This window comes from Acinonyx jubatus, chromosome A3 (assembly GCF_027475565.1).
Source record: "Acinonyx jubatus isolate Ajub_Pintada_27869175 chromosome A3, VMU_Ajub_asm_v1.0, whole genome shotgun sequence".
Lineage (NCBI taxonomy): Eukaryota > Metazoa > Chordata > Mammalia > Carnivora > Felidae > Acinonyx > Acinonyx jubatus.
This window is the reverse complement of record NC_069388.1, coordinates 74,302,742-74,327,042: the sequence shown is the minus strand read 5'-3', so window position 1 is coordinate 74,327,042 and position 24,301 is coordinate 74,302,742. Positions and strand designations below refer to the sequence as shown.

Below are 24,301 nucleotides of genomic sequence, written 5' to 3'. Positions count from 1 at the left end.
TGCTGGGTAGGTCTCTGATAGATTTCTTTGGTGTACTCTCCTTACCAGCCTATGGCAGGTCTGTCACTATACATCTAGGTTTCTTAGCTAATGTTGCTAGTAAATGATCTTTTCTGTAGCAAGAAAATAAATCAAGCATTTAGCTGCAGTATGATGGAAGACATTTGTATCTGAATTGTCCACCTATAGCAGGAAAATCACACACAAGTACATCCAAACTCTCCTGTTAACAGAAAAATAATACAATAAATACCAGACTTTTCAAAAGGCAGGAAACTTGCTCACTTTGAATAAATTAAAGACACCTGAAGTGTAGGAAAGCTTAGTTGGAACAATGCTAGGATTAGATTTCTCTTTTTCTTTCCTTGATTTGAAATGGATTGTCATCAACAAGGCTTTTAATCTGCTCCGAGATCAAGCATTAACTTTCTTTCAAAAATATATTTTTTAATATTTGTTTACTTTTGAGAGAGATACAGAGAGAAAGAGAGAGAGAGAGAGAGAGAGAGAGAGAGAGAGAGAGAGAGAGAACGAGTAGGGGAGGGGAAGAGGAAGAGGGGGACAGATGCAGAATCTGAATTAGGCTCCAGGCTCAGCTGCCAGCACAGAGCCTGACACAGGGCTTGAACTCGGGAACCATGAGATCATGACCTGAGCCAAAGTTGGGTGCTCAACCAACTGAGCCACCCAGGAGCCCCCTTATCAGGCATCAACTTTATGCCAGTCTGTTCAAAACATCACCACTCCCTCAACTGCCTCATATATAGGAAGGTGTAGGGATTCAGAACAGAACTGCAATGAAAGCTCAACAAGTATTCAGTCATCAAAATAAATCAGTTTTCTTTGTTCTTTGGTTCTTCCTGTAAAGTGCTTTTGGACCCTGATCCACAACTTGTCTCCAGAGATGCAGTACTATGGATGTCTGTTTTGTCACTGGTCACCATGTGACTGCTGTCATGAACATCAACTTCTATCTTAGTTTTGAGCATGGCTATATATATTTAATTAAAAATATTCAAACAGCCTTCCTTCCTCTAGAATGTAAATACTTTGTGGTTGAGACTTGTTTATTTATCATTATATTTCTAGTTTTTTAAATAATTCCTGGTATGTAATAGGTACTCTGAAATAATTATTGAATAAACCAATTTATAAATATATGAATGAATGAATAAATGGATGGGTGGATGATTTCTATTAATTTGGAGTAAAGATGATTGTGATATTGTGGGTGTTCGAAGAAAGGACATGGCTTAGGAATGCAAGTATCTGTTCAGGCAATTAAACTTTTTGTTTAGATTATCTGCCACAAACATAGGAATACTTAAATTGCCTTTACCCTATCTCAAAAAGATATCAAAAATAGAAGAAAAAAACTTCATCTTTAGAATAAAAAACCTGACTGACTCTGTGTGTGTGTGTGTGTGTGTGTGTGTGTTTCTCCAATGATTTTAAGCTTCTTTTTTTTTTTTTCAACGTTTTATTTTATTTTTTTGGGACAGAGAGAGACAGAGCATGAACGGGGGAGGGGCAGAGAGAGAGGGAGACACAGAATCGGAACCAGGCTCCAGGCTCTGAGCCATCAGCCCAGAGCCTGACGCGGGGCTCGAACTCATGGACCGCGAGATCGTGACCTGGCTGAAGTCGGACGCTTAACCGACTGCACCACCCAGGCGCCCCGATTTTAAGCTTCTAAAGGAAAAAGCCATTGGGATGTGTGGGGTGCAATTGGCAAACTAGGTAAAATATTCAGCCTTGCGTGGTAGAAATAAATTTTATGATTTTATTAATATTTAAATTTGTGAGTTGCATAGATGACTCAGAAGTACATTCTAAATTAAATTTTGATTTATAGTAGTGGAACTTACAGAATCCAATTAAAAAAAAAGAACCAATAAAGGATTGGGGTAGAATTCTAGGAAATACCTAAATTGTACAGATTCTCATTTCATTTATATACAAGATACAACCTGCGAGTCAATGAAAAGATTCCAGTGATTGATATCAAACCACCAGACTGACTGTTTAGATTCCTGTTAACAATGGCTCTTTTGTGACTTGGTTCACCCAATCTTAACTTCCTACAAGACTCTGTCCTAAGCCCTGCCTTCTTTGATTAGGTGACGTTGAGTACTACTTACTGAGAGAGATTTCTGAGGTTTTGGTTAATTTTCTACAATACTAAATATAAAGCCACAGTTAAAACTTCTTATTTAGAGACGTTTTAAGTAAACTGAACATGCAATTGATTAGATCTGTGATCTAAGTACACTTACCATCCCTTGCTTTTCTATTTCTTTTTAATCCTTAACAGATGGTACAGAAGTCATTATGGCTCAGCCAGAATTACAGCAAATTTTTCCTTGTCACCAGAACAACATGCTTAATTCCTTAGAGAGTGAGTTAACTTCTAAAGTCTCTTAGAAAAGACTTAACTTTTAAGAAGGCAATCATCAAAAGATGCACCTAAGCTTATCCAGCATTTCCTTTCCATTCTGCCATTCTAGAGGCAAGGAATAAATACATTAAAAGTTCTATTAGCCAACAGCTATTTATTGAGCAGCTGTAATGTGCTTGGCATTGTGCTACAGCATAAATATATGGAAAAGGAAAGAGCAAGTTTTACTGTGAGATGCAAACATACTAACATATACTTAAAATATATTGTACTAAAACTATGATAGAAATAAGAACAAGGACTTTGCAAGAGTGACTAATTCCCTTGGCGCAGGGTGAAGCCAAAAGAATCCCAGCCGAGTATTAGCTTTTTGAGTATTAATTGCCAAAAATGAAAGCATTGTGTTCCCAAGTTGCCTAGTTGCTGTCTCTATTGCAAAAAAGGATAGGATCACTCTTCATAAAAAGTTACTTAATGCTTAAAAGTGCCATTGTTTATTTTCTCACTTAAGGAAAAATGTATTTGATTTACCCACTAGGTACCTCATTAAGAAAGTAAAATCTCCAGACATTCCTGCAATGTGAAAAAAAGCACAGCATAAAAATATTGATGTTGAAAAGTCATTTGATAAAATTCAGCAACATATTTCTTATTAAAAAAATAAAAAGCACAATGGAAAAGTGGAACCTATTTAACTGTGAGAAATACTGTTTACCAAGAATAGGAACAAATACTATCTCAAATATGAGACTGTAGCTTCACTTCAGTTAAAATCAGAAATTGGGTCAAGATGTCAGAATCACAATTATTTGACATTGATTGGAATAAATGCAAAAAAATAAGATAATTTTCCTAACTGGAAAATTTATTTTAAAAGTTATAAGAAGGAATGAATACCTAATATTTGATGGGAAGGAAAAAGTAACAATATATTTTTAAAACTAGATATTAGCATATAAAATAAAGCTACGTTAAAAAAGTAATGTAGTGTGGAAGTAAATTAGCAATAGATACATTATTCAGTGGAGTCCAGCAGTGTTCAAAAATAGATCCCAGTCTATATATGTGAGAATTTAATACAAAACTAATAAAATAACATATTCAAAAACAAGTTCCAATTTCATTAAATAATGTATGATGCCGAAAGCATTTATAAATTTTGAAGACAGAATGAAATATCCAGTAGAAGAATGTGAGGAAGGGGGAAGAGTTGAGACAATTTGGAAAAGAGTAAGTGACCAAGATACAAGTGAAATCCTCTCTCTAGTCAATTGTCTGAAAAATATAAATGGATGTATTATTGCCTGCCACCTTATATCCATCAACACACATGTTGGTGAAAATAAAGAAAAAGGAGTACTCTTGGTAGCAAGTTGGGAAAAATGTATGTTCTTACATTTGGCTGATGAGATTGCAAATTGTTCATTTTGAGGGTGTTATCAGGAAAGATTTATTCAAATTCAAAAATACATACCTTTTAATCTATTAATTTCCCTTTTGACAACCCAACCCATGGAAAGAAAACTACTAATATTTAAGGTCATAGGCACAATGATAATTATTTAAACATTTCCAATGACTTTTTCCAATGACAAAAATGTGGAAACAAAGTATTGTTTGTCAAATATAGAAATTATTGAATACATTATGGTATATCTACATGATAGGATATTAAATCAATAATGAAAAGAATGAATTACAGCTATGGTGATTTACTGTAGGAATTTAAAAAAAATATTTATGACAGTGAAAATCAATATGCAGAAAAATGCACATAGTGTGATACCATTTCTTATAAAGAATGACAATAAAACTTGTCCATGCGTATGCATGTATGTATATGGTTGATTAAGTTGATTATATATTTTCTGTGCATGTGTGAGAGAATATTTTTAGAGTTTTGTGTGAGTATAGATACACAGATATTATACATACATATATTTTCAGGGAAAAAATAGGATATATGAGCTTAGTGGTATTTGGGGATGAGGTGGGGTAGCGAGCTAATGAGGGATGAGGGAAGAAGAGAAAAAGTGTAAATAAGTAGAAAATGAAAAAAAAAAGATAATATAAGGCATTCAAGATATGTTATTTTGTGAATTTGTAAAAATTACATAAGTGCTTATGCATAAATATTTAAAAATAAATTCCTAAAATGACTACAGATTAGAAAACAACTGAATTACATTGATTTGCAATTAAATCTCTTTGTGAATGGAGTTTAACAAGACATATATTGGTAGATAATAAGAACCATGATTTGTCTAATCACTAGGGATATTTCAGTTTGCAAATTGTCATGGAGTGTGGACCGTCCCATTAAATGAAGCTTAGACTGTTAAATTGCTATCCTAATGTTTGGCAGCCTATAGGCAAGTATTAAATGATAACATTTTTTTTTCAGGAACTTAAACCCTGAGCATGGATTTGGGCATCTGATGAAGTCCAATTCACCTCCTAGTTTAGCTCCTTACAACTTCTATCAACTAGAGTAAACTATTAGAGCTCTTTAAAATCGGCTTTTCTGTAAAATGAGCATCATAATGCTTAACTTTTCTGCGTAGTGAGGATTAAGTAAGATAATGCAGAAAAGTTCCTAGCAGAGGGCAAGGTATAGAGTAAGTGCTTAATAAATACTCCTATAAATAGGGCCTCACCTTAAAAGTGGTGGTGCAATAATATAGTGGTGAAAGCACTTTCCAATATCTGGTGAAATGTATCAGGCCAAAGAAAACTGACAGGTGCTACATATGAATGAGTTTGGGTATGGCTTCTGTTGCATCAAAACTAATGAAAGACAGCAGTGAACCTCTCTTTCAAATGCTCAACAGAAATTCACTTATCACCAAGGAGTACCTCATTTTGGTTAGGTCTTCAACAGAGTCAAGTCTGAAAGGCATTTGCTTTAACAGGATATTACAGTTATTACTAGGATGTCAGAACACTGTGAATTGGAAAAATTCTAGATCTGTAAGTGAATGCAAGAGAAAAAAAACTCCTGGATTTTTCCTTTTTTGGCTTTCATTTAATTTATTTTCATCCAATCCTGACATGTTGAAATATGATATACTGTGATAATATATATCTTATGAAAGAGAGAGAGAGAGAGGCAGGGGGGAGGAGAGGGAGGAGAGGGAGAGAGAGAAAGAGGTAGAGAAAGAGATGTGAATATGCTCACTTACAGTCTTTTTCAGACACCAAGAATGTCTATGTTGTTGGCACTGGTGATTCAGCTCATTTTCACATGCATTGGCAAATCTCTCTTTAATCTCTTATTCTGTGCCATCTGTGTAAATGATGGTTTAAAAGATCTGCATGCGACTCCTATATTACCAATAAATTGTGCATTCCTTGAACAGGGTGAGCATAAATGGCATGGGTAAAGCTTACTTGACTGGAAGGAAGTAACTTCTGATTTCTCATATCGGAAACTAACTAGCTATATGACTTTAAGGACTATCTACTGTAGCCAAGACTCTTTGAATATGTTTTCTCATTCAGTTCCCACAGTTACACTTCAAGGGAGATGTTATAATCCCTACTTTATAAATAAGGAAACTGAGGCTTGGATGAGCTATGCTATTTGTTCCAAGTCACATGGTTTCTGAGTGGCAGAGACAGTATTTTTACCTATGATTGTGTTAAGGCCACAGCTCTAAGTCTTTTTTTGATAAACTTGATCTTCTCTCCCCTCAACTCAGTTCCATCTTAAGAAAAAAAAGTAGCCTGTGTGAACTCTTAACTCCCTTTTTTGACTGTAATCTTATGATTCATACCCATAGAATTTGGTTATACCAAGTGCTAAGTACCTCAGAATAAAAGGTTTTGTAAAACAAGAGAGGAATAAGAGAAAATCTTGAACATTTAAAATTTACTACTCTATCCTACAGCAAGCAATTTTTTTGAACAATGGGACGTTGCAACAAAATTAAAATCTCATATAGAAGTTTTCCTTTCCCTTTGACATGTTACATAAAGCATTTGTTCCTAGTGAAAGGAGGATATTAGAATAACCTTACTTTGGTAAATTCACATACTAAGTACTATCCTATACAGTGGTCTTAGAAAACTTAAAAGAAATAGAGAAAGTAGGAAAAATTAGTGACCAAAAATAGGACTTCTCCAATGAAAAGAACAGGAAAATGCCTATTTTAAGATTGAAGCTAGAGCACACAATTCAGTTTCTAAACTTGATTAGATTTCTTTACACAGCCTGAGAAAAATGAGCCTCAAATCGAGGCGATTACAGAATACAGAATAAAACTATTAAAAAAAAAAACAAAACAAAACTGTGTCTTTCATGTAAGGAAAGGTCTGCCAGGGCACCATCAAACTATAAGATACTTGGCTGTCCAAAGTAATCCCTTAAGAAATAGAGCTTGAATAGAGGTAAGAAAAAAAAATGAAAAATAGCATTATCTTACTAAAAATATCCTATACAATAAGGGAACATTTTATAAAAGGAATCGCAGCTGTAATCGTAAGTTACCGAAGGTGCTTCATTTCTTTATTCTGTCATGTACCTACAAAATAATTGCTATAAGGAGTAGTATTTACCTTAAAGTTTCAAAGAAAAAAATATTGCTCTATATTTTCATTTCTCCTATTTGTCTATTTCAGCTAAAAATCCACTTATGATTACATGTAAAGTCTCACACCAGAGAGTGGTATATGTTGTCCTATATTGTTGTCCTAAATCATTGTCAAATAGGCATTCAGCATCCCTACCTCTATACAGAAAAATGAGGAACAAACTGAGGAAATTTTGTAAATTGAATTATTCTTCATGCTTCCCCTATATCCATGCCCCAGTGTTTTATCCCTCCTGTGTCCATGTCCTTTGCCATATACTTTGTGGTCCTTATCATAAAAATAAACCGTAAGTTTATTTCCCTACCCATGAACGGTGAGTGTAGCCATATGATTGACTTTCTTTCAATATGATAAGCCAAAAGTAACAGTTTGTTACTTCAGAGCCTAGGCCTCAAGAGTTCATGTAGGCTTCTGGGGCATCTGGGTGGCTCAGTTGGTGAAGCTTCTGACTTCTGCTCAGGTCATGATCTCACAGTTTGTGAGTTCAGGCCCCGCATTAGTACTGACAGCTCAGAACTGGAGCCTGCTTCAGATTCTACCTCCCTCTCTCTCTGCCCCTCCATTGCTTGCACTCTGTCTCCCTCTCTCTCTCAAAAATAAGTAAACATTAAAAAAAAAATTTAAAAGAGTTCATGTGGGCTTCTGTTTGTGTGATCTCACTTGTGCTCTTGTCATGAGAAAAGCTTTCATTAGACTGTTGGATCTCAGAGGAGAAAGAGAAGCATGAAGTACAGAGCTATCCCCACTAAGCCCAGCCTAGATCAGCCAACCCCAGTGGATCCAGGATAAATGAGAATTAATGACTGCTCTTTTAAGCCAGTAGCTTTTGAGTAGTTCGATGTACAGTGGTATTTGCCAGTAGATTAAATTATAGAGCAGATGTATGTGAAATCTGATACATGAGATGACCACACACACATATCCATATACTCAGCAACTGCTATGTTTTTGTGCCAGCAGGGTTTTCACATGAGGCTTCAGAGCTTTTTTCAACTCAACTACTTAACATGCGTTGACACTATGAATCTGGATATGAAATGAGGTCAATTTTTTGCTTACTTTACTCTAATTAACAGGAATGTTTGTTGTATAGTAAGTGTGGCAGTCTTTTATATACTCACAAATATCCTGTAAGTCCCCCTTTGGACACATATCACATTTGTAATACACTATTAATTTTATTTAAATCTCTGCTTTGCCCACTGGGATGAATAATAGCTACAAATCATGGTGGCCTTTAGTAGTCATACAATGTTGTAAGGAGCTCTTAATATCCCCATTTGAGAGATGAGGAAACTGAGGTCCAGAGATGGTAAGTAAATGTCCCAACATCACACAGCTGGGAAGCAGAAAAACTAAGTTCAAATTCAAGCTGCTTGGTTCCAGAACCCTTGCTCTAAACCACCGATTGATAGCACACAGTCTGGGAAGTAATTATTCTATCCTTAACACCTTGCCCAGCACATGACACATAGAAATAGAACAGTTCTTGAAAGGTGTAATTGAGCATGCTTGGGCTAACGTGGCTTATATGTATGGAAAGAGGAAAGCTAATATGTTGAAGCCAAGTATTTTATTTCATTAACATTTTTGAGTATAACCATGAGGCAGCTGCTGTGACATGTGCTGACGATTTATAAGGTGGCAAAAAAAGACAAGACATGATCCCTACTCTTCTGGTGCATCTATTCTAGTGTTGGAGATAGAAATAAACAAATAGACAAGAAGTGAAAATTGCAAAATAGGAAGCACTGAAAAGGAAACAAAATAGGGTGATGATAGAAAATAATGGAATGAGCAAGAAACATTTTATTTTCTTAGTGGTAACAGAAGGCCTCCATTTAAGAGGACACGTTTAATCTGGGAGCTGACAAGTGGACCTGGGACCTTCAATCCAGGAGCAATGGAGGTGATCATTCCAGGCAGAACGAGTAAGGGTCCTGAAGTAGGAAGGCCCTACCATCCTCCTTTTTCTAGATGATTGCTAAAACCTTCCAATGGTCTGTCTGCATCTACTCTGTTCCCTTCTCAATATATTCTCTACACTGTAGTCACAGTGATCTTTCTCAGACTGTTCTCTGTTATTTTTAATCTTTTTAAGCGTTTATTTATTTTTTAGAGAGAGAGAGACAGACAGAGTGTGAGTGTGGGAGGGACAGAGAGAGACACACACAGAATCCGAAGCAGGCTCCAGGCTTGGAGCTGTCAGCACAGAGCCCGACATGGGGTTCAAACTCACAAACTGCAAGGTCATGACCTTAGTAAAAGTTGGACGCTTAACTAACTGAGCCATCCAGGCACCTCCAAATTGTTCTCTGTTATTTTAAGGAAGAGAAAAATACCTCTTAAGAAGGCCTGCAAGTTTGGCTTATGCCTTTTTCCCAAAATTCATCTTTTTCTTTCTGGTTTTGGTCATCTGCTTTTCCAACTCTGTGTCCCTGTCATGCCTTATCATACTTTAAGTCTGCATATTTACATGCCTAATTTTCTGCCTGGGTCTCTCTTTTTTACAGAACTTGTGCTAAAGGATTAGTACAATCCATGTTTTATTTTCGAACCATATAAATTTCCTATTTGAAGACATTCATAGCACTGTTCATTACTCTTCTGGGTATTTGCCCATTAACATTTTATAGGTGTGTGTGTGTGTGTGTGTGTGTGTGTGTGTGTGTGTGTGTGTGTGAATATTGGATAAATGTAAATTTAGTGAAGTTAGGAACCATATATTTTTGTAATTATCATTATATCCCCAATACTTTGAACAATGCTTGGTTCAAACAATAGATGGTTAATACATATTTTTTTAGTACATCGAGTAAAAGTTATTGAAGAATTTTAGGCAGGGGAGTTACATAATACAATATTTGAAAATGATCACTTTTGCAGCTTTGAGAGCAACGAATTGGAGGGTGGTGCAAAAGTGATGAAGAAAACGGTTCATAGGTGGCTGCAGTGGTCTAGGTGAGAGGTAATCGTGGGTAGATATGGAAGTGATGGCAGAGCAGATCTTAAAATGTTGTTGGATTTCAGATGATTTTAGAGAAAGAGTTTGCAAGGTTTACCACTATTGGCTGAGAAGTATAAAGGGAAAAATGAATTAAGCATGATTCCTAGGTTTCCGAAAGCATAGTGGTAGTATTTCTAGAAAACTCATATTAACGGAGCTGTTCTGTAATTGTGGACTTTTAGACTGATATTAGCTATGTTAAATTTAAGATGTCTTCTAAACACTCAATAGGCAATATCAAATAGACTGCTGAATTGAATTACCTGGAGACCAAGGCAAGAGTGTTTAAATGCAGATATACATGTGGGCATCATCAATATTTTGATTTTATTGGAAGTCATGAGAAAGCAAAACCATGTAAGAAGAGAGTGTAGTAAAAGAGGGCTTAGGGCCAATACCTGAAGAATATCTATATTTGGAAAAAAAGAAATAAAAAATATTTTCAACAAAGGACGCTGAAGCATCTGGATAAACATATTGCAAAAAATAAATAAAAAGAACTTTGATCTCTACCTCTCTTTACATAAAAATTAATTCAAGTTGGATCATAGACCAAAAGAAAAAACTAAAGCTCTAAATGATATAGAATAAAATATAAGAGTGTAGCCTTAAAACTTTGGGTTAGGTAAATATATTTTTTTGCCAGGATCCAAAATAAAGAAGAAACTGATAAATAGACTTAAGACTAAAAGCATTTGTTCTTCAAAAGACACCATTAAGGAACTGAATAAACAAACAATAGACTGGAAGAAAACCTTCACAATTTACATCTTAGACAAAAAACTTGCAGAATGTAGGGGCTCAGTTGGTAGAGTGTCCGACTTCCGCTCAGGTCATGATCTCGCGGTCTGTGAGTTCAAGCCCCGCGTCGGGCTCTGTGCTGACAGCTCAGAGCCTGGAGCCTGCTTGGGATTCTGTGTTTCCCTCTCTCTCTGCCCCTCCCCGGCTCATGCTCTGTCTCTCTCTCTGTCAAAAATAAACATTAAAAAAAATTAAAAAAAAACCTTGCAGAATGTGAAAGGAAACTTTACAATTCAGTAATAAAAAGGCAAACAATGCAAATTAAAATATCAGCAAATGACTGAAAAGATACTTTGTAAAAAAACACAAAATACTTACCTGTAAAATGAGTACCTGAGGTGACTTTTGCCTGTCTCTCTGACCTCATCCTCATACACTTGCTCCAACCACCCTGCACTTCCTCCCATTATTTGAGTACACTTTCCTGTTTCCACACATTATCCTCCCTGGTCTCTCTGCCTGAAACATTTCCCCCTTCTTTCTTCCCATCACCTGGTTCCTTTTCACCTCTCAGGCCTTAGTTTTAAAGTAATTGCTCCCAAGAAGACTTGCCAACCCAGCCCAGCTATAGCTGTTCACCCTCCAAATACAAACCCAATACCTAATCCCACTTCATTTGCTTGTAGCACATATCATGTACCAAAATTCTCTTGTTTCTTTTTTTATAATTTAATTATTTAATTAATTTTTAAGAGAGAGCAAACAAGAGTGAGCAAGGGGCAGAGAGAGAGGGATAGAAAGAGAATCCCAGGAGGTGCAGAGAGAGAGAGAGAGGGAGAGAGAGAGAATCCCCTGAAGAGGTCTTGAACTCACCCAATGTGGGGGTCGAACTCACCAACTCACCATCCGTGTGATCATGACCTGAGCCGAAGTCCCACACTCAGCCAACTGAGCCACCAAGGTCCCTATCCCATTGTTTCTATATTATCTCTTTCCTCTGTTGGACTCTGAGCTTCAAGAGCAGAGACTATATCAGACTTATTTATCCTGGTGTCCTCAGCTCAGAATATGTGTAGCATAAATATTTGTTGAGTAACTGAATGACAGAAAAAATAGCAATAAATAAAATGAAATGAAATAATACTGAAATGAAATAATAAAATGAATAATACAGTGGTGTGCATTTGATTCCCAGTTCCACCAGTTGGAGAACTTAGAGCAGATTTGTTTCCCTCCCTGAAAAATATGGGTGAAAATATCAACTCAGCAGGTCTGTAGTGAAGATTCCTTGAAAAGCCTCATGAAATGGGCCTGAAACAGTGACTAGCAATTAAGAGTATCTCAAACACAAGGAAGCTTCGAGTTGGAATGAAGGACTCAGACTCTGGGGCTAGGCCACTTGCGTTTGATTTCTGACTTTTCTACTTGCTGGCTTTATGAGTTTGGGCAAGTTTCTTTACCTGTCTGTACCTCAGTTTGCCCTCCTGTAAATATCTGTACTTACTGTATACAGTTACTGTGGGGATTCAGTGCATTAGCGCATGTATTATAGGTCTTAGGAAAATGATTGGAGATGGTAAAAGATCTAAAAGTGTTTTTAAATCTGAGCTGGTCTTCCCTGAAGCATTTTTCACCTGGAGGGTATCAACCAGGACTAGTTATTAAGAACGCTTGGCATTGGTTCTGAAATTAGCCCACTTACCCCATGCCCCACATTGCTTCATTAAACAGATATGCAGGGTGAATGCAGTCTTGAGATGTTTTCTCTGAACCCAAACTCCTGAATTTCTTCCCCATCCCCTTATGGGTTAGCAACTTCTGTGTTTCCTGCCCCTGCACACATACAGCTCTCTTATAAGAGAGCTGCTGGAAGGCTCTGCAAAGCTATCTTCTAGCCATTCTGGACCAAGAAAAGCCTTTCGCCACTACGCAGGCACCTGGTGTTTTATTTTGAAAGTATCAGACTCACATAAAAGTTGAAAGTATTTTTGCCTTGAAAACTTGAATCCACTAGTTAGATTCTTCTATTAACATTTCTATACATACCACATACTTAGTTCATCTGGCTATTCATCCATCATTCATCTTATTTTACATATATTCCAAAGCAAGCTGCAGACACCAGCGCTCTTCACTCCTAAACACTTCAGCATGAATATCATTAACTTCATGTCAGTATCTGATTAGCATTTAATTTTTTTCTTTTGATGTAAAATTTTCCTACAAAGAAATACAAAAGTTATAAATATGCTGTTGAATGAGTTTGACAGTGCATACAACTGTATAACCTAAACTCCTATCAAGTTAAAAAATATTACCACCATCACAGAAATTCCTTAATGCTTTCCCCAGTCAACTTTTAACCCAAATTCCAATAACAATCATTGTTCGATATCTCATCTCTCTCCCCCATAAATTACTTTTCTTGTTCTAGAACTTCAGACAAATGGAGTAATTTGAACAAGGCTTCTTTCACCCAGCACACATTTTGAGTTTCATTCATGTTTTTTGTATGTATCAGTAGTTGCTCATTTTTATTGCTGTATAATATTTCATTGTATGAATATGCCACAGACTATTTTTATCTATTCACCAGTGGATGAACATATGTATTTTTCCAGTTTGAACATTATTGTACAGTTTTTTTTGTTAGTTCTATTTTTGTTTGTCTTTGTCTACATCTTGGATTTGAATTGCTGAGTTACAGGAATGCCTGGGTGGCTCAGTTGGTTAAGCTCTGGCTTCGGCTCAGGTTGAGCCCCGCGTCAGAGTCTGTGCTGACAGCTCACAGCCTGGAGCCTGTTTCGGATTCTGTGTGTCCCCCATCTCTCCCTGCCCCTTCCCCGCTCATGCTCTGTCTTGCTCTCAAAAATAAATAAAACGTTAAAAAAATTTTGAGTTGCTGAGTTACAGAGTAGGTATGTATTTAACTTTACTAGGAAATATGATACTTTGGCCAAAGTGATTATAACACTTATAATCACAGTGTACAATAATTCCTGTTTTTTACATCTCCAACATTTATGCACACCATCTCATAAATTTTGCACCTTCTGTATCATCTGTCAGGTATGTTCTTCCCTTAGATATTTATGTGGAATGTGCACTTCCAGTTTTTGTATGGTAACAGATGGTAACTAGACTTACAGTGGTGATCAGTTCATAATGTATAGCAATGTTGAATCACTATGTTGTACACTTGAAACTAATACAATATAGTATGTCAACTAATAACTAATAACTAATATAATATAATATGTCAACTATATACTTCAACGAAAAAAGTCATTTTGTCAGTGCAGCCTTTCTTTTCCATCATATTTTAAATTACACTCAGCATCCAACCATGCCACCCACCACCATTATCTCCGTTATTTCCTAAATTTTCCCAGAGAATTTATGTACTTGTCAGTTTGTCTATTCCCCCTAGAGGATTGTGAGCTCCATGATAGAAGGGAATTTTTGCTCTTTCTTCCATACATGTTTTTTAAAATTAATTAATTGTTTTTGAGAGACAGAGACAGAGACAGAGAGCCCGAGCAAGGGAGGGCCAGAGAGAGAGGGAGACACAGAACCTGAAACAGGCTCCAGGCTCTGAGCTGTCAGCACAGAGCCTGATGCGGGTCTGGAACTCACCAACCCGAAGTACCATGACCCAACCCGAAGTACCACGTTTAACTGACTGAGCCACCCGGGCGCCACCCATTCCATACGTGTTTAAAAAGGAAGTGTATTCTGATATTGTTCAGTGGATTGTTCTATAATGTAAAATGCTACTCTTTCATTCCTTGTCTGTGTAAATTCCTGGCTGACAGTAGTAAGCACTTAATATACACTTATTGAATGATGAATGCCTGGAAACACTTGTGGAATGGATAAAGCACAGCATGACTCTCTTTGCAAAAGTGTACTTGTAGTCAAAAGTCATGTAGGGACAAACTTGAAATACTTGGGTTAAACCTGATCACCTGATTGGCCAATTAGAATGTGTCACTCTTTTCCTTTGCTTGTTGAACCTAAAAAAGGACAACAGATGTGGTAGTAATTCATCATGACTGATGGTAGATGCTTCAATGCCTAGCAATGAAGGAATATCTTTGTCAAACCAACAACTAAAACTTTAGAGAGAAGAAGTAGATAGTTTTCCAAACTAATTTTAACATCTCTTAAAATGTCTGGAAGATGTTCATGGTAAAAATAAAAGTCTGTGAAATGTTTGCAGCCCTCACCTCATTATGTATTGTGTATCACTCATAAAGAAGAAACACATATGGCAGCTTAATTGTATATTGTTTCTCAAAATTGTTTTAAGATCTACTTATCTTCCCAGAATTCTTTGCTTTGTTAATGAGGTTCTCATTTGAATATATTGAGAAAAGTTTCAGAATTGGTACAGCTGTTCAGTGAAACGCTGTTAAACTTTTACTTCTATCTTCTTCTTCTCTGAGTGTTTAATTTTCTTTTGGGTAGGTTATAACTTTGACTCTTTTTCATCAGAATAAGGCCACAAATTCTCAAGGTAGCCTTAATAGGGGCATATATGTTTTGTTTGCTTTAAAAATTGCTTACGTTATTGAACACAGGAGTCCTTCTTCTTACAAGTGGTTAAGTTCTAAAAGGCAATTTGGGAACACATTTACTTCTAAGTCCAGAAAGTGTTCAAGGTGGGGGAGTTGGGGAGTTAAGCTTGGAGTCCATGGGTATACTACTGAAAATTGGGAAGTCTGTTGTCTCCTTAAAGCTTTAAAAATAGCTTTTTAAATGTTTTAAGAATTCTTCTCTTCTTTAATGATATAACAGCAGTGACATTTTAAAATCATTAATGCGATTTTCTTACTTGCCTTTCTGAACTTATAACCTTTGCCCTTTTCTGCCTGAGACATCCATTACTTCTGGAGAAAGTGAAGATTTATAGAAATAGGGCTTATTAAGGAAAGAATGTGTAGAAAATATTTAAAAATATAAGTAGTGGCATTATTGTCCTTGGATAGACTTTCCAAATTCTTTTCCTTTTATCCTTTCCTTTTTAGGATATCTAGGATCAGTCAGTGAAAACCCATGTCATAGTTTGAGCAACAATGTAGACAAGATACCCATTTGTCTATGACATCAAGACTATCTCTCCCATAGAAGGAAATTATGGCTTAGGAGAATTAAAAGGGAAAGCCAATTTCTATTCCTGAGAATTATGGGAAGATGGAAGAACAGAGAAGCAGGAAATTACATAGGTATCCTTTGCTTATCCTTAGGAAATGTCCTAATTAAAAAAAAAAAGTCTAAGTCCTATGAGAAGATGGATAAGAATTGGATAAGATTTCCAGCATCATCTATTGTAAGTAGGTCTTCAAGCAGAAAGTTAGACAAAAGATTTGCTTCCTAAAGAACAAAAAGGAGTCATACTGGGTATGTGGGAAAGTGGGTGCTGGTAAGCTCATTTATGGAGTAGTCTTTTGATTACTGCTAGGCTAGTGAGCCCTTTCCAAGTTTTCATGAGCAAATTCAATTCTCTGAAATAGATATGATTTACAGGCTTTGTGGCTATCACATGTCCTGCAGTTAAGATTACATTTTAGAAGATTAAAATATCTTGATGTTAAACTGTTAAGTGGCTTGAAGGGAATTTTGCCCTCTTCTTTTTGAAAGAAAGACTATATAAGGAACTATAATCACAATAAAAAGAAATGGAGCATGCTTCACTTTACTTTTAAATAAAGTCTTTTCTTTAGCAGTAACCTTCGTTCTCCATGCTTCTGGGATCATCACATTGTTTACACTATAAAACTCCGCTATAACTTTCATAGCAGGAACTTAGATTAGGGTATATTGTCATTGCTTCCAGTCCCCTGCTGTCTCGGAGAGTGAGGGTTGGAAACAGGCTAATGTTCTTATTTTGGGGGGGTAGGATGTGAGGAGAGTAAGGCAGGCAACACTGCCTTGTCAAAGAAAGATCTCTAGAATTCTCCAGGCTCAATTTCCTTGACAGGGCTAATAAATCAGGTATAGGTTGCCAGATTTAGCACTTAAAAACCACAGGATCACCTGTTAAATTTAAATTTCAGATACACAACAAATAACTACTTAGTATAAATATGCCCGTGAAATATTTGGAACTCATAATACAAAATGTATCTGTCATTTATTTGAAATTTCACATTTAATGGGGCATCCTGTATTTTGTCTGGCAGCCCTCCTGAAATGTTAACTGACCAGAAGATTCTTAGGACTATTGGCCCTGTTCTGCAAATTACAGGTAGCCACGAGGCTCATAAATGTCCCCATCAATATTCTTGTTGCGCCTCCCACTGCCACAGCCAGAGAAGCTCTGATCACCTCCACACATTTGCAATGGATGATCATGTAGAACTGCTTCAATTTCCTGATCAAGAGGAACAAGCAAATGTATAGCACTGATCCAGTTATCTGAAGGCCTGATTACTTCTGTAGGGAGCCGGTTCACCTTAAGACTGTGGGCACAGAACCAGCAGAGGATCACAAAGGCGTCACGGTGGTCCTGAAATAGGAGGTGAGGCCGGCAAGCCAACCGCCTCCTATGCATGGCCATCAACAAAGACACCCAGGCCACCCTCAGCAGCATCTGGCACATGATCTATAAGAACAAATACCGCCGGATCTGCACATGGCCGCATAGGCAGAACCAGTGCCATCCTGCACAGCTAGAAGCCTCTGATGGTGGATAGGAAGCCAACCACCCAGCAAGAGATCTTGAGTAACCTCCATCCCTGCCCCCCAACCAGTAAAGATGTCAGCCAACTTTTCTCAAAAAAAAAAAAAAAATTTGCCACCCACTCATGGTAAACTGCAGCCAGAGCAAAAATGGATTTGGATCATGAAGGACCTTCAGAATATCAGGTCAACTAACTGTACAGGTTTGCCATGGATATTTCAATAATTTCACAATAAAGGCAATTCTTCATCTTCATATTTTTGGACTGTTTATTTTTTATAGCAACCTTCTTTTTCCTGTCTCACAGAAAAGAATGATAATTAGCTCAGTACTTGAATTAGGAAGGTTTATATTAAGGACAAGATTATTTCCATTTAAATGTCTTTTCAACTAGCACTGTGATCTATAATTTATTTTAATTAAACAAAGAAATATTCATATGTTAAAGCTTATGATATAGACTGTAAAGACTAAAGAGGAAGAGGCATAGCTGATAAATGAGGGTTTTCTTGCCTTGTCATTGGCAGTCTGAGAAGTGGCTTCCTTGAAAAGCTGCCCTTGACAAATCAGGGGTTCTGTTTCATTAAACCAAATGTGTTAGTGCTAAGCAGGATCTGTGAGGTTCATCTTTCTCAGCTACCCAGGGTTTCTAAGTGGCAATGATCCAGAAGTAACTGGTATCTTAATGGAGAACTTGCTAAGGGTGGGAGCGGGGGGGTGGTGGTGCATTAAATAGTAAGATGACTGGGTTGAAGGTTACAGAAGAATCCACCTTAGCAAATCCAAGAGGAGCCATAATGGGAACTCAGAGGAGCCTGTACCACCAAATGAAGAAGTAGTTGAGGTCTGTTGGTAGTAAATTTGAGGTATTGGTAAGAAAAAGAAAAAGTCTTTGTGTGATACCAGCTGCTGACTTCTGCTAGGAATATGAAGTCTCATAGGTATACAAAATACAGTGATCAGAAGACCTACTTTTCTTCCTGACGAAGTTACATAATCTCCACCCTTCTCCCTGTATATGCAGTCACCAGTGTAGGGAAAGAAGCAGAGAAGGGGGAACGTTGTCTGAGAAACTGAGAACTGTTCTCCAGAGAGACTCCCTTCTCTCACTGCCTCAGTATCATATACCTTGGATTTATTACATGCATCAAAATTCCTTTATATACCTTTGTTTTTAATATGATTGTGAGATCCCTGAGGGTAAACATTGAGCCTTGGTATACTTGCCTGGTGAGAAAAGACACATCTAAAGAGGTTGAATTATACAGAAAAACATGATAGCAAAAAAAAAAAAAAAAGAGAGAGAGAGAGAGAGAGAGAGATGCCAAAGGAATATGTAGCTAGAATTAATCTCCTTCTATATTCCAATATTTGTAGAAAGTTCTAGAAAATGTAAGCAAGCAAAAATCAATAAAAAATGAAAAATTGGGGATCAGAGGCACCTGGGTGGCTCAGTCGGTAAAGCATTCGACTCTTGACTTCAGCTGAGGTCATGATCTCTTGGTTCATGGGATTGAGCCCCGTGTTGGGCTCTGTGCTGACAGTGCTGAACCTGCTTGGGATTCTCTCTCCTCTCTCTCTCCCCTCCCCCTGCTCATGCATGCTCTCTCAAAATAACTAAATTTTAAAAAATGGAAAATCACCTGTAATTCCATTCTTTTAAACATGTTTCCTATTAAATTTTTGTCACCCCTGCCCCCACCCTTTGCTACAGAATTATATGAGGTGTAATGGTTATAGTCTTGACTTTCAATTATAGGTATAACCTGAACAACTCTATTTGGTAATAAACCCAAAACTGCATCTGTTCTTAACAGCACAGCATGATTCTTAGCTTTAAATATTTTACAGATGAAATATCCATTTAAGTAAACTTTTATTTTTTATTATGTTAAACAATGATACAAAGGGAAATTATGTATATACATAATTGGTTATGTGGTGTTTATTACTTTGTTTTATGAGCTCATGCTTCATTATTTTTTAATTATATTTCATGCTTTTTCCATATGAATGCCAAATTTATTTACAAAGATTTTTCTCCAGACCCTTGTTTGTATTAATTTGGAAATATTGAAGCTCTTCAGAGCATTGTATCTTCTTCAAAAAAATAAATAAGTGATTTATATTTGCAATGAGAGTTATGAGATCATTAATCCACTGGATGGTCAGGGAAGGTGTCTTCATGAAGGGAAATTTAAGCTGAGATATGATATGTACAAAGTATAGGAGGAAGAGCATTAGTGAAGGAGGGAACAGTTTGTAAAAAGGTTCTAAGGCCGAATATTTTTGAAGATCTGAAACATTGGCACGATTAGAGCATAATGAGCAAGGGAAATAATACAAGATGAACTAGGAGAGATAAGGCAGCGTCTTGTAGGCTTTGGTAAGGACTTTAAATTCTGGGGGGTGACACTGTGCAGCTATTAAAATTGTAGTCATCTATGAAACATACTTGCAATTTGCCTGAGGAATACTTTAAATCACCTCATGTTTAGGTAGCAGTGTCATTTTCCACTGTGAAACAGTTCTAATTAATTATTTAAGATTTAAGACAATAGGGATAATTAGAAGTACACCATCTAAGGAGGCAATGATCCAGTAAGATTTATATTCTAAAGACATATTTGGGTTTCTTAATTTTTTTTACCTGTATGCAATACAAGCATACATCTTATATATGCTGTTTATGAAGTCTATCTTTATTTTTAACCTTGAATCTTTTCAGTTCTGATGAACCTGCTGCATTTGTAGCAGGGTGTGGCTAGAAAAGAGATGGGGCAGAGCCAGGACCTAACTGGATCCTGTCAGTGGGTGACAGCTCTTACCTAAAAGAAGATATCACAGGATGTGATTTTACAAAGCCAGTTCCTGCTGTGCCAGGCTAGATTTTAAGAACTAATTTTCAAAACTTGAAAATTTTGGAAGTCCAAACTAATTCTTACATAAACACTTAGGGGTATTTCACACTTAGGAGTGTTTTTCCTGAACGGAATTATAACAAATTGCTTTCCTTTATTCTTCCTTCTGTGGCTTTAACCAGTGAGTTATATAAGTATGTACCAAAAATAGAATTGCAAAGCTCTGTATCTATCAAAAACAAACCCAGAACCAAGGATTAAAAGTTTATGACAACGCTTCTCTTAGAATTTATTATGGATGCTATTTAAGTAATTCCTGCTCTATTAGACACTGTGTTTCATGCTCCTTGTGTATTATTAGCTCTATGTGTCATATCAAGTCTGAAAGACAGGAATTGAGATTTCCATTTTATATGTGAAGAGACGGAAGTTCACAGAGGTGTATCACTTTCTCAAAGTCGCCGTACTTAAGCGGCAGAGCCAAGATTCAAACCGCATCTGTTTTTCATGCCGAGATAGTAGTAACTTTTCTATTACACCGTTTCTCTTAAGGGAATTCCTATAACATCATGTCTCATAATCAGGGATGCTGAAGCCCACATGGCATCATTTTTATGCTAATTCGAAAGAGCACTTCCCATGTGTATTCAGTGCATCTAGGTGCCAAAGGTGTATGACTTGGCAAACAGCACAGACAGAACTTCAGTCTCCACTCACTCTCTTAACCAGGACCCTAGGGATGGGAACAGTGCACACAAGTGTAAGTAGGACTTCAAGCATGATGGAAAGTATATTGTATCGATAAGTGATCTAAACTAAGTGTACTTATATTTGAAAACCAATGAACAAGTTGAACGGCAATCAAATAAAAATAAGTCCTTAGTTTTTTTCTGGCGAGTATGATTATTCTGAATATGAAATTTTATCCCTAGGCATAATTCAGAAGACAGATTTCTGTTATATCCTGACAAATTCTATACAACCTTGTTCATTGTGTGCCTGGTATCTGCTTCATAATGGAATTTAACTCTGCTTTTTCAACTTCTTTTTTTTTTTAAGTTATTAAATCAAGACAGAGTAAAATACCCAGTTAAGTTTCATTTTATAATATAGCTTTATTAATCAAAAAGTTAACTATGGAACACTATAGATACTGAAAGTAACATAGGCCTGAGGCAACTATAATTAACAGGAATCAAAACATTGGCTATTAAATTAAATTAATTTAAATTGTCTATTAAATTAAAAAAATCTTTATTTGCCTAGCCCTTTTTGATAACGGGACATGGAGTGGAATGTGGAATCTAGTGCAGGTAGATGTCATTTTAAAATGAGATCTAGGTGTGTGACTTCGGAGACTAGTTCAGAAATGTAACACAGCTTCCATCTGCCTTGTTTTTTTTTGAAGCTTATTTATTTATATATTTAGAGGTAGGCAGCATGAATGGGAGAGCAGCAGAGAAAGAGCAAGAGAGAGAGAGAGAGAGAGAGAGAGAGAGAGAGAGAGAATCCCAAGCAGGCTTTCCACTGTCAGTTCGGAGTATGACACGGGGCTTGATCTCACCAACCATGAGATCATGACCTGAACTGAAATCAAGAGTAGTACGCTTATCCGACTGAGCCACCCAGGCATCCCCCATCTGCCTTTCTCTCTCATAAGACCTCCACCTTTGGAATCCAGCTGCCATGCTGTGTCAAGTCCTAGGCACATGAGGAAACCATGTATAGGAGTTCTGGCTGAGAACTCCCAGTAAGATCCTAGCTCACAGAAAGCATCAATTGCCAGACACTTAACTGAGGTGGCCCTTGAGATGACTTCAGTCCCCAGGTGCTGTCAGATTGCAACCACATAACAAATCCTATGGGTCGACTGCCTAGCTAAGACCAGTCACTCCGGAATGAGAGATAAGAATAATACATAATTGTCACTGTTTTTACTATTAAGTTTGGAATTTGTTACACAGCCCTAGGTGACCAAAGTCTTTTTACTTGACAGAATAACACATATGCACATGAGCTTCAGACAACAATAACACTTAATATTTACAAAAAAATGAAAGATGTCCGAGGCAGGTAAGATCAATGTAGGTCAATGTATCTGGAAAAACCTTCATGGAGAAAGTGGAATATTAGCTGGATATTGAAGTTGGATAGAGTATAAAACCCATTCAGCAAGACTTGTATCAAATCAAGTAGCATGGTATAGAAAGTGGGTTAACATTTTACCAAATAGAAAATGATATTTTAATGATTTGGGGGAGGAGGTAATTTAAAGAATTATGAATATAGAAGTTAGTAAACAACTTTAACATTGTTGTTCTGTGTTTGGAATCATCATTTTACCTTGAATCACGTTAGACCATCTTGTTCAATTGCCAGGGAAAAACACTGTTTGTACTTGGAGGATGCAGAAGGGTCAAACATTTGATCTACAATGAGAAATAAAAATATGTTACATTGCTGCATTTATAAGCCAGAGAGGTTATGTAGTTAAGTACATGTGAATTAACAAATATAATATAGATGGCATTTTCCTTATTTTGGGGAAGATAATTTGATGCAAAAGAGTTTTAGATAGATAAATAGAGAATGTATGATAGCCCCTGCAATTTTATTCCTTTTGCATTTTGACAATGAAAAGTTTGCCAAACCATTTAATTAAGAACATTGTACATTATTTTGGCTCTGATTCTGCGATAATAAATTCACTTTAAATTTCCAAGACCTTTGGGCAAAAGAAGAGATTATAGTATGATGCTGTTTTCTGTACCCAAACAAAGTGTAAGTTCTTGACTAGACAAAGTGTCCAAAAGTGTCATTTCCTCTCAGACTTACTGAATGTTGTTCACTCAAGCAGAACCTATCATTTTATCTTCCTCCAGTAGAGAATTTGAACTAGCTCGTCCATATTGTGGTATCTTAGATTACTGTTCATCAAATACTCACTGCCTTCTCCTCCTCATGGGTTTGGAATTTGACCATGGAACTGTTGTTGTGAACAGCAGTGACAGTGTGCCAGTTCTGAGCTGAGACTTCAGGAGGTGTGACAGTGGAAGAGTACACCCCATGTGTCCGTTACTCTCTTAGATTGGATCCTAGAATGACTGCATGGAAAGTAGACCTGAACTAAATCCAAAGTTCATAATGTCACCCAACCTATTTAAGCTCAGACAAAATAAATGAATTATAGCCAACTGGTAAACCTATGAATATGTTTAATTCATATTCATATTCATATGAAATAAATGTCTAGTACTGTAAGCCACCATAGCGGAGATTTTGCTATACAATAGTATCGTAGTAAAACCTTACTACATACTTCTACAAAAATCGAAGACAATTTTATTCCCCTAAATTTCCAACTTTTCCTGAGACTATAAGAATAAAATTTCCCAGGAACACCTGGGTGGCTCTTTTGGATGAGTGTCCAACTCTTGATTTCAGCTCAGGTCTTGATCTCAGGGGGCTGAGTTCAAGCCCCGTGTATGACTCCACATTTTTTAAGTAAAAAAAAAGAAAGAAAGAAAGAAAGAATAAAATTTCCCAAAGAAAAAGGTTATCAATTTATTCTAACATATTTGTTATTTTCCAAATATTAAAGGATTCACAGATCATTTTGTAAAATCAATATTTTCCCAAAACTTTATTTTGCTGATGGAATTTCAATCACCCCTATGATCTACAAGTGAAATTTCTTTATATGTATTCTACCTACATCTGCATAAGTTTGGAGTATATTAATGTCTTCTTAAAGAATAAAACACAGTCAGCATGCTAGCAGACAACTCCTTTGAAACCATCTTTTGGAATATGAAAGCTTTGGGGTCTGAGTACATTTTGTTGTAAAATGGGATACTATAGATAGATGACAAATCTTCTTATAATGCTATACTTTATAACCAAAAAAGAAAAAAGAAAACAAAAATCAAAAACAAAAATCAGTCAACTATTTGTCAATAAAGCAAAGAAGTTATTATGTCATACAGACTATCACTGACATGTACCCCAGGCAATTT

The 24,301-nt window shown here is 36.5% G+C and overlaps 1 long non-coding RNA gene across 1 annotated transcript in view; it reads left to right on the top strand.

Moving 5' to 3' along the window:
* LOC128311199 (uncharacterized) overlaps positions 1–24,301 on the top strand; it is a 405,908-nt gene that overhangs the window by 205,971 nt on the left and 175,636 nt on the right. The gene's annotated exons all lie outside the window — the stretch shown is intronic.